This window comes from Erpetoichthys calabaricus, chromosome 1 (assembly GCF_900747795.2).
Source record: "Erpetoichthys calabaricus chromosome 1, fErpCal1.3, whole genome shotgun sequence".
NCBI lineage: Eukaryota > Metazoa > Chordata > Cladistia > Polypteriformes > Polypteridae > Erpetoichthys > Erpetoichthys calabaricus.
Window position 1 is genome coordinate 119,045,116 of NC_041394.2, and position 13,363 is coordinate 119,058,478.

Below are 13,363 nucleotides of genomic sequence, written 5' to 3' on the forward strand. Positions count from 1 at the left end.
CCACTGCTATACTGCTTACACATTGACACACATAAATTATGTTAATATAGGATATAGCCAGTTACCAAAGGATAAGAGAAAGCTTAAACTCCATTTGAAAGGAACAAAGACATCTGTGCTGCCTGACGGTCCTTTGAATCACAATCGTACTGTCTGCTGACCAACACTGTCTAGATTCAGTGCCCTTCTCTGGATAAACCACAACATAATATGGCATGCAATGGTTTTTATTATTGTAATCAGATATAATGATGGTATGGCAATGGATCTGTGACCAATGGTGCCATTGATTCTAAATCAATGTGTCTTGAATGGAAGTCAAACGGAGTAAACAGTTTAAGAATACTTAATAGAAAAGGGTTTGTAACAGCCAGTTCTTATATAGACAAATAGCTAAACGACAATTTTGCATTGTGAACAATACTAGTCTTTAGCACTTAAAAGATGAGGCCAACAGAGAATTCCCTCAACACCACTAGAAGATCATCCCAGAGGTAATATATCTACACAGTTACACATTCTGGTTCTACCTATGATCTTTGTGGCATTTTTGAGCCAAAGCCTGACCTTGTAGCATCAGGTCCAAGGCTAGACCAAGATTACTTTATTGCACTTGCTCACAGACAATTAATAAACATTGACTATCTGTCACATTCCAAAATAGTGTGTCTTGAGGACAATGGCCACTATTCTTGCAGTAATTATACTTTGCTTTGTATCCATTCTTTTTTCTATTCCCTGAATACTTCTCTCTATTATATAAAAAAATCTTGGGACGAGACTTTTTTCCGGCGGCAAGACGTGATCTTTTGAAGAGAGACAGAGAGACACTTTCTTATCCCGCGAGACAAGCATGTCACGTCATACTTACAACCTTTGTAAGCAAGTCCCATGATACATGTGCAGAGCAGGTTTGAGATAATGGGAAAATTTGAGATAAAGTAGGAAAATTCGAAAGTGTGAAAAGATCACATTAACACAAACAAATGGAAAATATTACTCGGTGAAATAACAGAAAAGCGAAAAAAGATTGCATAGTGTTTTAGGACAAAAGGACAGGTGCTGTACAGGCTTTTAAACATTCGAAACACTCCCCAAAATGCCGGTCACATGGTATGGAAGCAGCAACACACTAGCAGCAGCCAGTAGCTGATTGAGCAAAGAGGAGGTAAAAAAAAAACAACTATTACTTGTTTCCCAATGTATCACCATTTAAGAGGGGTTTCAGAGGAGTGACTGCGTCACCTTGTTGTGCATTCAGCCACATTCTTCACAACAGTGCGTGGCGGGGGGTGGAGTTGGGGAATTGGTATGCGAGCGAAGTTCAGATCACACAGCATGGCAGCAGCAGCTGAGTTAAAAAAATGTATTTGTTTCCCATTGTGTCACAGTTTAAGAGGGGTTTCAGGGGAGTGGCCATGTCTCCTTGGCGTGCGTTTAGCATTCCTTTTCACAATGGCACGTAGCGCTAGTGTGGGGGGGGGGGTTTGGTTGTAGGTGAGCGAAGTGCAGATCACGCGGCAAAAGTAGCAGCAAGCCAACAGCTGATCGAGCAAAGAGGAGTTAAAAAAAATGCATTTGTATCCCATTGTAACACCGTTTAAGCATGGTTTCGGAGGAGTGGACGCGTCACCTTGGGATGCGTTCAGCCCCCCTCTTCACAAAGGCATGAAGCGCAGGGAGGGGAAGGAAGGGGTTGGCGAGCAAAGCGAGCAGGGGGCAAAGCCCCCTATTGTTTCTTAATAATTTTCTATCTAATTTATGTCTTTTTACATAGAAGTGCAGTATTTACCACCACTGACTTTTAACTCCGGAGACCTGGGCACCATGAGCCTTATGCCCCATAACTTTATAGAAGATAAAAGTGATATGTGATAAGGTAGTAAGATAATGGAAGCTTAATGATGCAGGCATCCCTCATTCAGACAGGTACTGTAATAGAAGAGAGACATTGTTTGCTATGAGTGCCTTTCTTCTACCCTTTAGAGTAATCTGTGTGTTTCTTGCCCTTTGGTAAAGTATCAGGACTCAAGATTGCAGGTGCACCTGTCATCTGCTAGGAATAATTTTAGAAGGAGGCAAGGGCTCAACTGATTGGAGAGATGAAGCAGGAAGGAGTGAGCAGGAGGAGACCTAATGAAAAGTACTTCTTATTAAGAAAATGGACAGCAGTTCCTCCTAGTAGGTGAGGCTGACCCTTAGTATTTAATCCAGACATGGCTTGTCTATTGTTAATTTTATACCCGTTGCATCCTAGACACCTTACAATCTATTATTTTGTTAATAAACCTTGTAGCCCTGAATTGGAGAAAGCAGGTTTGAGACTGAGATGAGATGTCCTCTTTTTGTATATTTTTATGGTCTTATTGGGAATATTTTGGGTTTAGGTATGGCTAAAAATGGTACCCTCTCTTCCACAATATGTACAAAAACTTACAGTCTCAAATGGTCTCTATTTAGTCGTTTTCAATCATGATTTATGAAGTCAACTCACATATTTATGCACTCATTATATGTAGAATCTGACAAACACTTGTACTTTTTTTAATCTTCATAATGGATATTTTGGTTATGATACAACAATCAGACACACACTGGTATGTGAAAAAGATAAACAATCAGTCCAATCGAAAAAAAAGTAAATCACAGACTAAGTTAAGATTAATTAATTTCAGGCAAGTCTTAAAACCCCATTCTGAACCAATGGAGGGAGACTGAGTAAAACTGAATAGCCCATTATGTTATCCTGCCTCATATTGATTAGACCAACAGGAGTTAAACAGATATGTTGGTAGTAGGCTTCACTTTAAAGCTATACTATAATTTCTTCTGCATATATAATATTTTTTCTTTTTTTTAGCATCATTCAATCCAGCATATCTTTGTTTCCTTCCTGCTGGACCACTTACAAAGTGTGCTGCATGAATGTTAACCAAACAAGGCATTTTAATACAGGTAATATTATAAAATGAATCATAATTTTATCCACTAGTGCACATTTGAAAAATATACTTTTTGTTAGGAGAAGGGAACTTCTTCATATATATGAATAATGGCTTGATATTTTCTGTGGGCCTTTGCCATTTGGTACTAATCATTGCAACCCATATACAGTAAATGCTGTAATACACAACTTACTCTGTTTTGGAAAACATACAGTACATGCAGTTACCATGGGGTGTAGAGGAGATATTAATGCCAAAAGACACCTTAAACATTACCCAAGCATCCTGCTGCTACTAAAAAATTACTTACTATCTCTGGTATTTGCCAGGCCTGCAATTTATTCACTATAATTTGGATCTCTGCACTTCCAGTGTTTGTTCTTTACCGTTCATCATACCCCACACCTCCAGCACTCGTCATCTTGACACAATCTTTAATTACACGATTCAGATTTGTCTTCTGTTTTTTGGAAAGCCATTAATTACATTCTAATTTTCCAGTCAACTGGAACCACCCTGTCTTAAGTAGCTCCTGGTAGTTAATGGTTTATGAATAGCATCCTTCCTTTTTAAGTGCAAGCAGAGCTAGATGAATCACATCTGGCTTAGGCAATTAATTTTGTATGTATTAATTCCCTAGAATAATCCCAGTATGCCTTTTTAACTCATATGATCACATAAGAAGTACTGGATTGACTTTGTGACTATAACAGCTACAAAGTTCACTTTTTTTTGTTGTGTTAAAACACTATACAGACTCCTACAGTAGAAACTAATAATAAATTATTTTCATTGTTAATATCCACCCTTAATATTACTATTAGTATTGAATAAAACATGTCTCTTTCTATATCTATACTAATAAAAGGCAAAGCCCTCACTGATTCACTCATCACTAATTCTCCAACTTCCCGTGTAGGTAGAAGGCTGAAATTTGGCAGGCTCATTCCTTACAGCTTACTTTCAAAAGTTAAGCAGGTTTCATTTCAAAATTCTATGCATAACAGTCATAATGGTCGACAATGTCCACCAAGTTAAACTTTCTTATTTATGGCCCCATCTTCACGAAATTTTGTAGGCGGCTTCCCTGCGCTAACCGAAACCAATGTACATACTTATTTCGGTGGTATGACGCCACTGTCGGCCGCCATATTGAACTTTCCAATGGTCTTTGTTAGTTATGGGCCCATCTTCAAGAAATTTGGTATGCATGTTCCCAACGCTAACTGAATCCTACTTACGTACATATATACGTCTATAGCCTGCAGCTCGGTCACCATATGAGGCAGCGTTGGGTCCCCCATCCCCACGCCTCCCATGTAGTTGGCTGCCTGCCTATATAAGGCCGTCCATCGCTCCAGTCTCTTCATTCCCTTCCTTGCTTCGCCACGGTATTCACGTCTCCCTGCTGATAACTGCAGCCTTTTTATTTAATCCACGGCTTCTCCGCTGTTTTGTTGTTCATTTATTACGATTATAGATATTGTGTAGGTATTTTTGACTTAGTTTACATTGTTCAGGTACCCATTTCCTTTATCGTTCCAACCGTACCCCCATTAACATGTCTATCGAGGTGATCACCATCGATCAAAGAACTGTCACTTACCGAGTTGTTTCCATGCCCGGAGATAGCGACTGCATTTTCCATTCTCTGTGTTACGTATTGCACGGCCATATCAGGCTCACTCTTGATATCCGGAGGAACATTGTGTCTTATGTATTGAATGACTGGGACAGGTTCAAGGTGTGGACTGATGATGGTACAAGAGATGATTAGATTCACAGGTGACGATTTGAGTAGTGGACACTTTGATGTTTATGAATGTTTAAACTCTCAAAAGTTGGATGCGAAGTTATCGATGAAACCCATTTCAATTCAAATGCCTCCAATTTCCAGTAAGGCTCTGCTTTGCAATGACCATTAATTAAGTCTCAGGGGTAGACCCTACAAAAGGTTGGCATTGATTTGAGGCAAGATTGCTTTTCACATGGCCAACTATACGTTGCATGCTCAAGAGTAAGCTCAGCGCACAGCTTGGTCATATTACAACCAGAGGGCCGAACTGACAACGTAGTATACAAAGAGATCCTTAACAAACAATTATTGGTATATTTTCCCTCAGTTTAAAAAGGTTTACTTTTCTTCTTAGTAAAAATTTTATAGCAGTACTTCGCCGCTGCGAAGCGTGGGTATTTTGCTAGTATATATATAAAGTGATAAGATGCGCATCTGTCTGTGTCCCTAGCCAGGCATATTGTCCCCCAGCATCCACAAGAGGGCAGAATGTTCAATGAATCAGGTTAAGCAGCTGGCGTAACAGTAAACCATATGACGTACATCCCGGTGTTACGTTGTCCGGTATCCACAACAGGGCTTGAATGTCCGAAAAGAAAAGTCAACAAGATACACAAAGAAACAGGGATGTAAGGGCTAAAATGTTCAATGGAAGAAGACAACAAGACATACAAAGAAAGATGTAAGTAAGGCATATTCAACTAACAGAGGTTCATAAATACATGATGAGATTGAAACAGACAGACATACCCTTAAACTTGTTTTAATAAACAGGCATTTTGCTATGCTAGTATATATGAGAAAGGCACAGGTTCAAACAGGGTGCTGGTGAGTCAGACAAAAATCCTGTATAATTAAAGATGAAATAGGGTCAAAACACAGAACAGCCACTGAATGGTGGAAAACACAGTATTGATGGAATTTCCACAATCTAGCAAAAGGAAAAGTATCAAGTTCTCAGACAGTTCTCCTGGGTCAAATGAATGCCTGGTTTTGGTCAGGGTGTCCTTTATATATGGTGCTGTCCTGAAGAGGCGGGGTTTGGATCAGGAAGCAGAAGTGAGGTCACTGATCCTCCGGACACTGATGTTCAGAGAAGAAGACCAAGTTAATAATGGCACCCTCTCCTGGTCTGGGGTGGAATTGCCTGCCTTGTCAGAGTCCTGAAGGCGACCCCTAAGCATTTGTGTCTGACAACATATATATTGTGGCATGTGGCTGGGGGTGGCAACCAGCTGGGACGCCCAGGAGGACAGGAGGAGGGCTCATGCCTCCTCCGGACCACATGGGGGCGACCACCCTGGTTCCTTTGGGGGACACGGGTACAGAGCTGGGAAGCTCAACCCTGTAGGAGCCCGTCGTCACCACCAGGGGGCGCCCCAGTGCCTGAAGAACCTTGGACCTCAGCACTTCCGCCACACCCGGAAGTGCTGGGTGGAAGAAGACTGGGGACACCCAGAGGGCTTCCGGGAGCACAGCCGGCACTTCCGCCACACAGGGGAGTGTCCGCGGAGGAGTGTCGGGAAGCACCTGGAGCCCATCCGGGCATATATAAAAGGGGCCGCCTCCCTGCAAAGGTTGACTGGAGTCGGGCGAGGAGTGGACGAAGTCTGATTGGAGAAGAATGGAGGCGGCCTGAAGAAAGCAGGCACTGAGAAGAGAGGCCTGGACTTTAGGGGATTGGTGCTGGAGGCACTGGGTTTGTGCATAGTTGAACTGTAAATAGTGTAAAAAAACATGTGTTGGGTGAAAATATGATGTCCGTCTGTCTGTGTCCGGGCTGCTTCTCACAATATATATATATACATATATATATATATATATATATATATATATATATATATATATATATATATATATATATATATATATATATATACAGTAATCCTTCGCTATATCGCGCTTCGCCTTTCGCGGCTTCACTCCATCGCGGATTTTATATGTAAGCATATTTAAATATATATCGCGGATTTTTTGCTGGTTCACGGATTTCTGCGGACAATGGGTCTTTTAATTTCTGGTACATGCTTCCTCAGTTGGTTTGCCCAGTTGATTTCATACAAGGGACGTTATTGGCAGATGGCTGAGAAGCTACCCAACTTATTTTTCTCTCTCTCTTGCGCTGACTTTCTCTGATCCTGACATAGGGGGATTGAGCAGTCGGGCTGTTCGCACACCTAGATGATACGGACGCTCGTCTAAAAATGGTTAAAGATTATCTTCACGTTGCTACCTTCTGTGCAGCTGCTTCCTGAAGCGACATGCTGCACGGTGCTTCGCATACTTAAAAGCTCGAAGGGCACGTATTGATTTTTGATTGAAAAACAAACTCTGTCTCTCTCTCTCTTTCTCTGCTCCTGACGGAGGGGGTGTGAGCTGCCGCCTTCAACAGTTCTGTGCCGCGGTGCTTCACATACTTAAAAGCCAAACAGCCCTATTGATTTGTTTGCTTTTCTCTATCTCTCTGACATGCTCTGCTCCTGACGCGCACTCCTTTGAAGAGGAAGATATGTTTGCATTCTTTTAATTGTGAGGGGGAACTGTCATCTCTGTCTTGTCATGGAGCACAGTTTAAACTTTTGAAAAAGAGACAAATGTTTGTTTGCAGTGTTTGAATAACGTTCCTGTCTCTCTACAACCTCCTGTGTTTCTGCGCAAATCTGTGACCCAAGCATGACAATATAAAAATAACCATATAAACATATGGTTTCTACTTCGTGGATTTTCTTATTTCGCGGGTGGCTCTGGAACGCAACCCCCGCGATGGAGGAGGGATTACTGTATATACTTTATAGATATATTAGCGGTAGAAATCTAATTGATTAATGTAGACCTCAGCATTAATGTGTACAATGCACCATGCAGTGTATACGTCTCTGTCACATGTCCTCTGATATGGGATTCATAAAACCAGTATTAATATTTGTGATGTACCATATTTTGGAATGACAGAACAGTGCAATTTAAAATCTTCCTCAATTGGAATATTAATCAATTTGCACTTTCTTTGTAGAAAGAAAATGATGCAATGTGGTATAAAATTGTCCAAGAGAGAAAGAAGAAATCATTCCCTCTTTTGTTTTTTGAATCTATTTTGTGCAGAGTCCCGGTTTACTAACTTATACATCTTTGAGGATAAAGCCACACATTTATGAAGATAGCATGTAAACTTCATATGCAGACAGTGATTGTGATTTGAGTCCATGTCCTTTCACTTGGTAATGTGTGACTTCTATGTCACTATGACACACCAGGAAAAAAGTCAAATTCTTTTTTTAAAGATATATGGTGAATACAGTACATAATCAGTTCCAGTGGGTTCTATATTTGTTTTGGACTTGCTGGTATATGCATTAAGATGTACAGTTAACACACTAAACTCTTACACTATTCTGGCATACAATGCTTCTGACTGGGAAATAACGTAGTGTATATGCATGTGAAAGTGCACCATTTTTCAAGTCTACTGTATGGTCTTACATATTAGACATATGTAACAAACAATTATATAATCTGAAACAAGTTCTAAAGTTACATATTTCTATCCGCAAGTGACAAAAATCCACAACATCACCTAGTTTGTTATTAATCATTTAACCCCAAAATAAGCCAACATTCATCATGCCTGTGCTTTTTATTTAGGCGAGAAACTTTTTGAGCAACTTAAATATGTACTATATATATCTTACTTTATAGTTATGAAGGTTTTCTTAAAAAACTGCAAAACACTGTTGAACATCTGTGCACTATAACATCACAAGTAGGCAACAGAAAATTAAGTGGTTTGATGAAACAAGGATAACAGTATTCTTGTTTGATTAGGATTAAAAAATTCTGCTCTGTATTGCAGATTCTTAAAAAATCATAATGTCTTTCCATTCTTATTCCAAAATAAGACTAGAGTACAGAAAGCCAGAGCCTATCTCAGTGCCATAGGGTACAAGAAGAGAATGAACACTGACTGGGACACCAGTTCATTGCAGAGCACTCTAAGTGTTTAAGGCCCAATTTAGAGCTGCCACTCAATCTAAGATGCATATTTGATTCAAATTACAGTACCTGGAGGAAAAGCCACGTGAACATGGAAAGAACAGACAGTACCCAGAAATCTTTTGCATATCATTGACAAGAATGACCAAAAAAGCAGCAGACAACACAGTGCCACATAATGCATATATTTAAAAGGAACACTTAAGAGCTATTTACCAGTAAGAACTACATTATATCAAAGCAATAATTTATAATTTGCAATATTTGTGAAAATGTTTAATGCACGTTCAAAGTTGACAACAAACCAACTGGAGAATGACTTGCATAGTCATTGCATAGTCATTCAGTTCTTCCATGAAACCTTATTTAAAAGAGTAAAACTGCTGTCAAAGGTTTTAAAGGTAATTTAGGAATAAACTCAAAGCAAAAAGCATATTTAAGCAGTACTTGTAAAAATCCACATGTCCATCAAATATAACTGCTTTTAACATGTTTTACACAATAGGCTATTCATAACACATTAGACAAAAATTTCGATTTTGTATCCTACAGAATACATCTATCTATTATCCAACCTGCTATATCCTAACACAGGGTCACGGGGGTCTGCTGGAGCCAATCCCAGCCAACACAGGGCGTAAGGCAGGAACACTGCAGGACACACACACACACACCAAGCACGATTTAGGATCGCCAGTGCACCTAACCTGCATGTCTTTGGGCTGTGGGAGGAAACCCATGCAGACACGGGGAGAATATGCAAACTCCACACAGGGAGGACCCAGGAAGTGAACCCAGGTCTCATTACTGCGAGGCAGCATTGCTACCCACTGCGCCACCCCTACAGAATACAAAATGAATCAAATCATTACAAGCCTTACTTGGCAGGTGATATAAATTAGCATCTAGAAGCTTGGTTTTTAAATGCTTATAAAAAAAGACAGTAATTTCCCTAACACAGTGTGAACATTATACCATAAGGCTTATGTCAACATATCTGCCTTAAAATGAATGTGTTGGCTTGATATATTCCTGTTAAATATGATTAATACATGTTAATGTATTACTATACAGTGTTGCTTTTAGTTATGTTACTGTATGTGAGTAATGCGAGCCAATTACATAGGGGTTATTTATAAAGCTGCTGCTTAAAGCACTGGAGAATTGTCTCTCTTGAAATTGAAATCTTTCTAATTTATTTATTATTTTATTTTCTCTCTTATCTTTTGTCCTAGGAAAGTAAGAAGAGAAAGGTTTATCTATGTCATATCTGGTTTATCTTCTTTCATTTCATCCATTCTTGTTCATTAAAGACATATTCTGCATTCATCTGTTTAGACCTAAGGCAACACTGACATTCACTCATCAACGGGCAAATTATACTTACCAATCTGCCCAACCTGTAGCTCTTAGAAGACACCAGCCGCCTTCACAGATCACGCATCTGATACTAACAGCAAGCAGTACTATCCAATTCAAAACCCTACTGCTTGAAGGTTATATAGATTTTTATTCAATTTTGCTTTTACTTTATACTTTTTGAAATCAATTCACTTCTTACTTTGCATTGAGACCAAACTGATTAGACAATATATTATACTGGCACTTTTTGAAAACCTGAAATATTGTTGATGCCTTCTAGTTCTGTGTTTCATTTTTGTTTACGTCATGATTAGGTGTCATGTGAATTCACATAGTATTTTCTAACGTCTTCTATCACTGTCATTTTGAGAGCTGTTGTTGTTGTTGCCGCTTCTCTCATTGCTTGCAATGTGGTTTCTAGGGTTGTGACCCACGGGTAATCGAAGAAACAGGATAAAAGGTTGTCTGGAGGTTCCTTTCATTATCTGATCTGCGGATCCAAACCTCCTAATAAATTAAAAAAAAAAAAAAATTTTAAAAACATTTTTTGATATTTTGCAAAATCTTATTCTGTTACTATAGAATATACAATAAATGAACTCAGTACAGAGTACAGTCACATAGGTTTATGTTTATCTTAAATTGGTAAAACACATCATGAACGAATATGCATTCTACAAAGTCACTACACTTTGTCCTTCTGACCTGAATTTTGCAAAACTGTCACTTTTCATGGAAACAACATGTGAAAGTCTTATGAAGCTCCGCTATTACCTGTTCTATCTGAATGCAAATTCCTTTCCCAATCAAGACCTCCTCCATAGGCCCCTGCATGCTCCTGTTGACTGCTTGGAATTGAAGTTCTAGCACTGCACTAGCACTGTCACAGGTTCATCCCAGTAACAGGCGTATTTATTCAATAGCAATAAACAACAACATAGTAGCCTAAGAGCCAAAGCAGACTGTTGATGTCATTTTCATATTATTGCAGATCACAGGGAACAAATGATACTAACTGGAATCAAGATGTGACTACCCTTATGCTATTCACAACCTGGACGCTGTCACTTTCACAATATCAGCAATCTCTATCACATTCAGAATGTATCTGCACACAGAGAATGCCACATAAAAAAAATAAGTTGCATTGTATTGTATTATATTGTACTCATTATCACTAAGCTGATGCCCCACACAGGCAAGCACTAATGCCTGCATGGGTCTTCAATTTATGAGTTTCCTGTGGAAGGCTCTGGCACCTTTCTTGAATTTTTATGATATGAAGGATGCACTCCCCTTTCTTGTCAAAAGGGCTGCTGCTACTGAAGAATTCAGTTTAGTCCATCCACTGAAGCACTTGCAGACAACTGCCTTTCAGTCTTTCCTGTGAAGAGCTTTCTGCACCTCTACAATATTTTTTCACAAACTCAGTAATAGGATGTATTACATATTTTTAGGAAATTTTTTTTTGGACACTCGCCAATTTTGATTTTCAGACTCTAGGAGATTCAATGAGGTAATTAGGGGGATTCCTAGGAATAACCCATATTTTACACCTTCCACTTTCACATTTGCCTTTGCCCATAGCTCTTGATGTCAGAATGAGTCCGTTCTTGTGTTTCACTTAAGTAAAGGTATTCTTGGCTGCCTTGTTGATTTCTATTATTCTTTTTTGGTTTCTCTCAACCAGCTTATTCTCTTTCACACATGCCTGAGCAGTTTCTTTTATTTACCCTGAAAGGTGTTCGGACGTTTTGCTCACTGTTTCCATGGCACATTCATTTGCCTTATTGCTATACCACATGATTTACTAATCTATTCACAATGTGCACACTTCAAGGCTGCTGAACAGCTTTTCCTCCTTTAAAATCAACATTGCCAAATTGCTGGGTTCTACCCAACAACAGTACATCAATGATAATATTTTTTCAACTGTCTTTTCAAGTGTTTGCTAAATATATCTTTGCATATTGAAATTTAATATAAAATGTGTCCTTCTGCATGCAGTTCTATTGTTAGGTTTAAGCCATTCTCTCCTTCAATTTTACTATCCTTGCACATTTATGCCAGATTTTCGGAAATATTTACCTTCAAAAATCTTTGTAGACTGTCCTCCGTGTCCACCACTATATTTCCAAAAGCTACAGCATGTCTATTCTTCTGTTTCTTGTTTTTGATCATCTTGCATTGTCTGATTTTAATTGTCCCTAAACATATTTGATTTGATTACAGCAGAATTAACCAACCTTGTTCCTCAGTCACATATAATTCCAGTAGGTTCTGATACTCCTCCTTGTGTCTTCGGCATGGATGTCTATCTTGTAAAACCAGCTATTAAGCATTTCATCTCTAATCAATTTATACATTCTTTATTGATATATAAATATCTTCTATTGCATGTTGCTTAAAATCAATAAAGCACAATAACACCTCTGTCTCTTAGATGCTGCACAAAGCCTTCTACTATTTTCATTATTCTCCAAAATTTACTGAATCCTAGTTATGTTTTAGTAATAAATTCATTTTTGACTAACAGGTTAATCTACTTGTTTTGAACAATTAATGATGCATAGAAAATATCATTATATCAATCCAGCATTTTTTGATTTAGTAGCAATAATTTATTTATCATAACAGTAGGCAAATCCTATTTATTTATTTTTTATTTGTACGCTGAGGACCAGGTGAATTCCACATAAATGACAAAATCAAAAGGAGCAGCAAAATGGAAAGCCTTAAATAACACCTACTCCAAAACTTTAGAAATGTTTATTCCAAAACATTTTTTTTTGCTGATAATAGAGCAACATTTTTCTTTTGCTAAATTGTTGCAAAGTTCAGACCAGGAAGCAGAATGGCTCACAAAATCATAAAAAGTGGCATCCATGATGTCACATATAGAAGTATACATGAGCACATATGGTGTGCAACAAATGCACTGAAAATAAAACACACCTGTGTATATTTGTAACATTTAAAGAAACTAAGAATGCTTGGTGCATGCAGTGTAAACAAAGCAATGTGATAATTACAAATACTTAGTCAACATGAATAAAAGACTGCAATAAGAATCATGACTCAATTTCCAAGATCAAAAATGCCTATCTTTTTATATTCTTTACCTTCAGCAATCTGCTACGTTTGAGTCTTCTATCACCAGTAACTCCTTTTTGCATTTTTCAAAGATAATAACCTCTTTTTTTGTATTTTCTTTATCTTATACATAGATAGATAGTACTTTACTTGCTCCTTAGCAACATAGAATGTATAG

General features: G+C 38.5%; 1 protein-coding gene across 9 annotated transcripts in view; it reads left to right on the forward strand.

The window, feature by feature from the left end:
* dgki (diacylglycerol kinase, iota) overlaps positions 1-13,363 on the forward strand; it is a 268,192-nt gene that overhangs the window by 90,397 nt on the left and 164,432 nt on the right. The window lies entirely within an intron of this gene.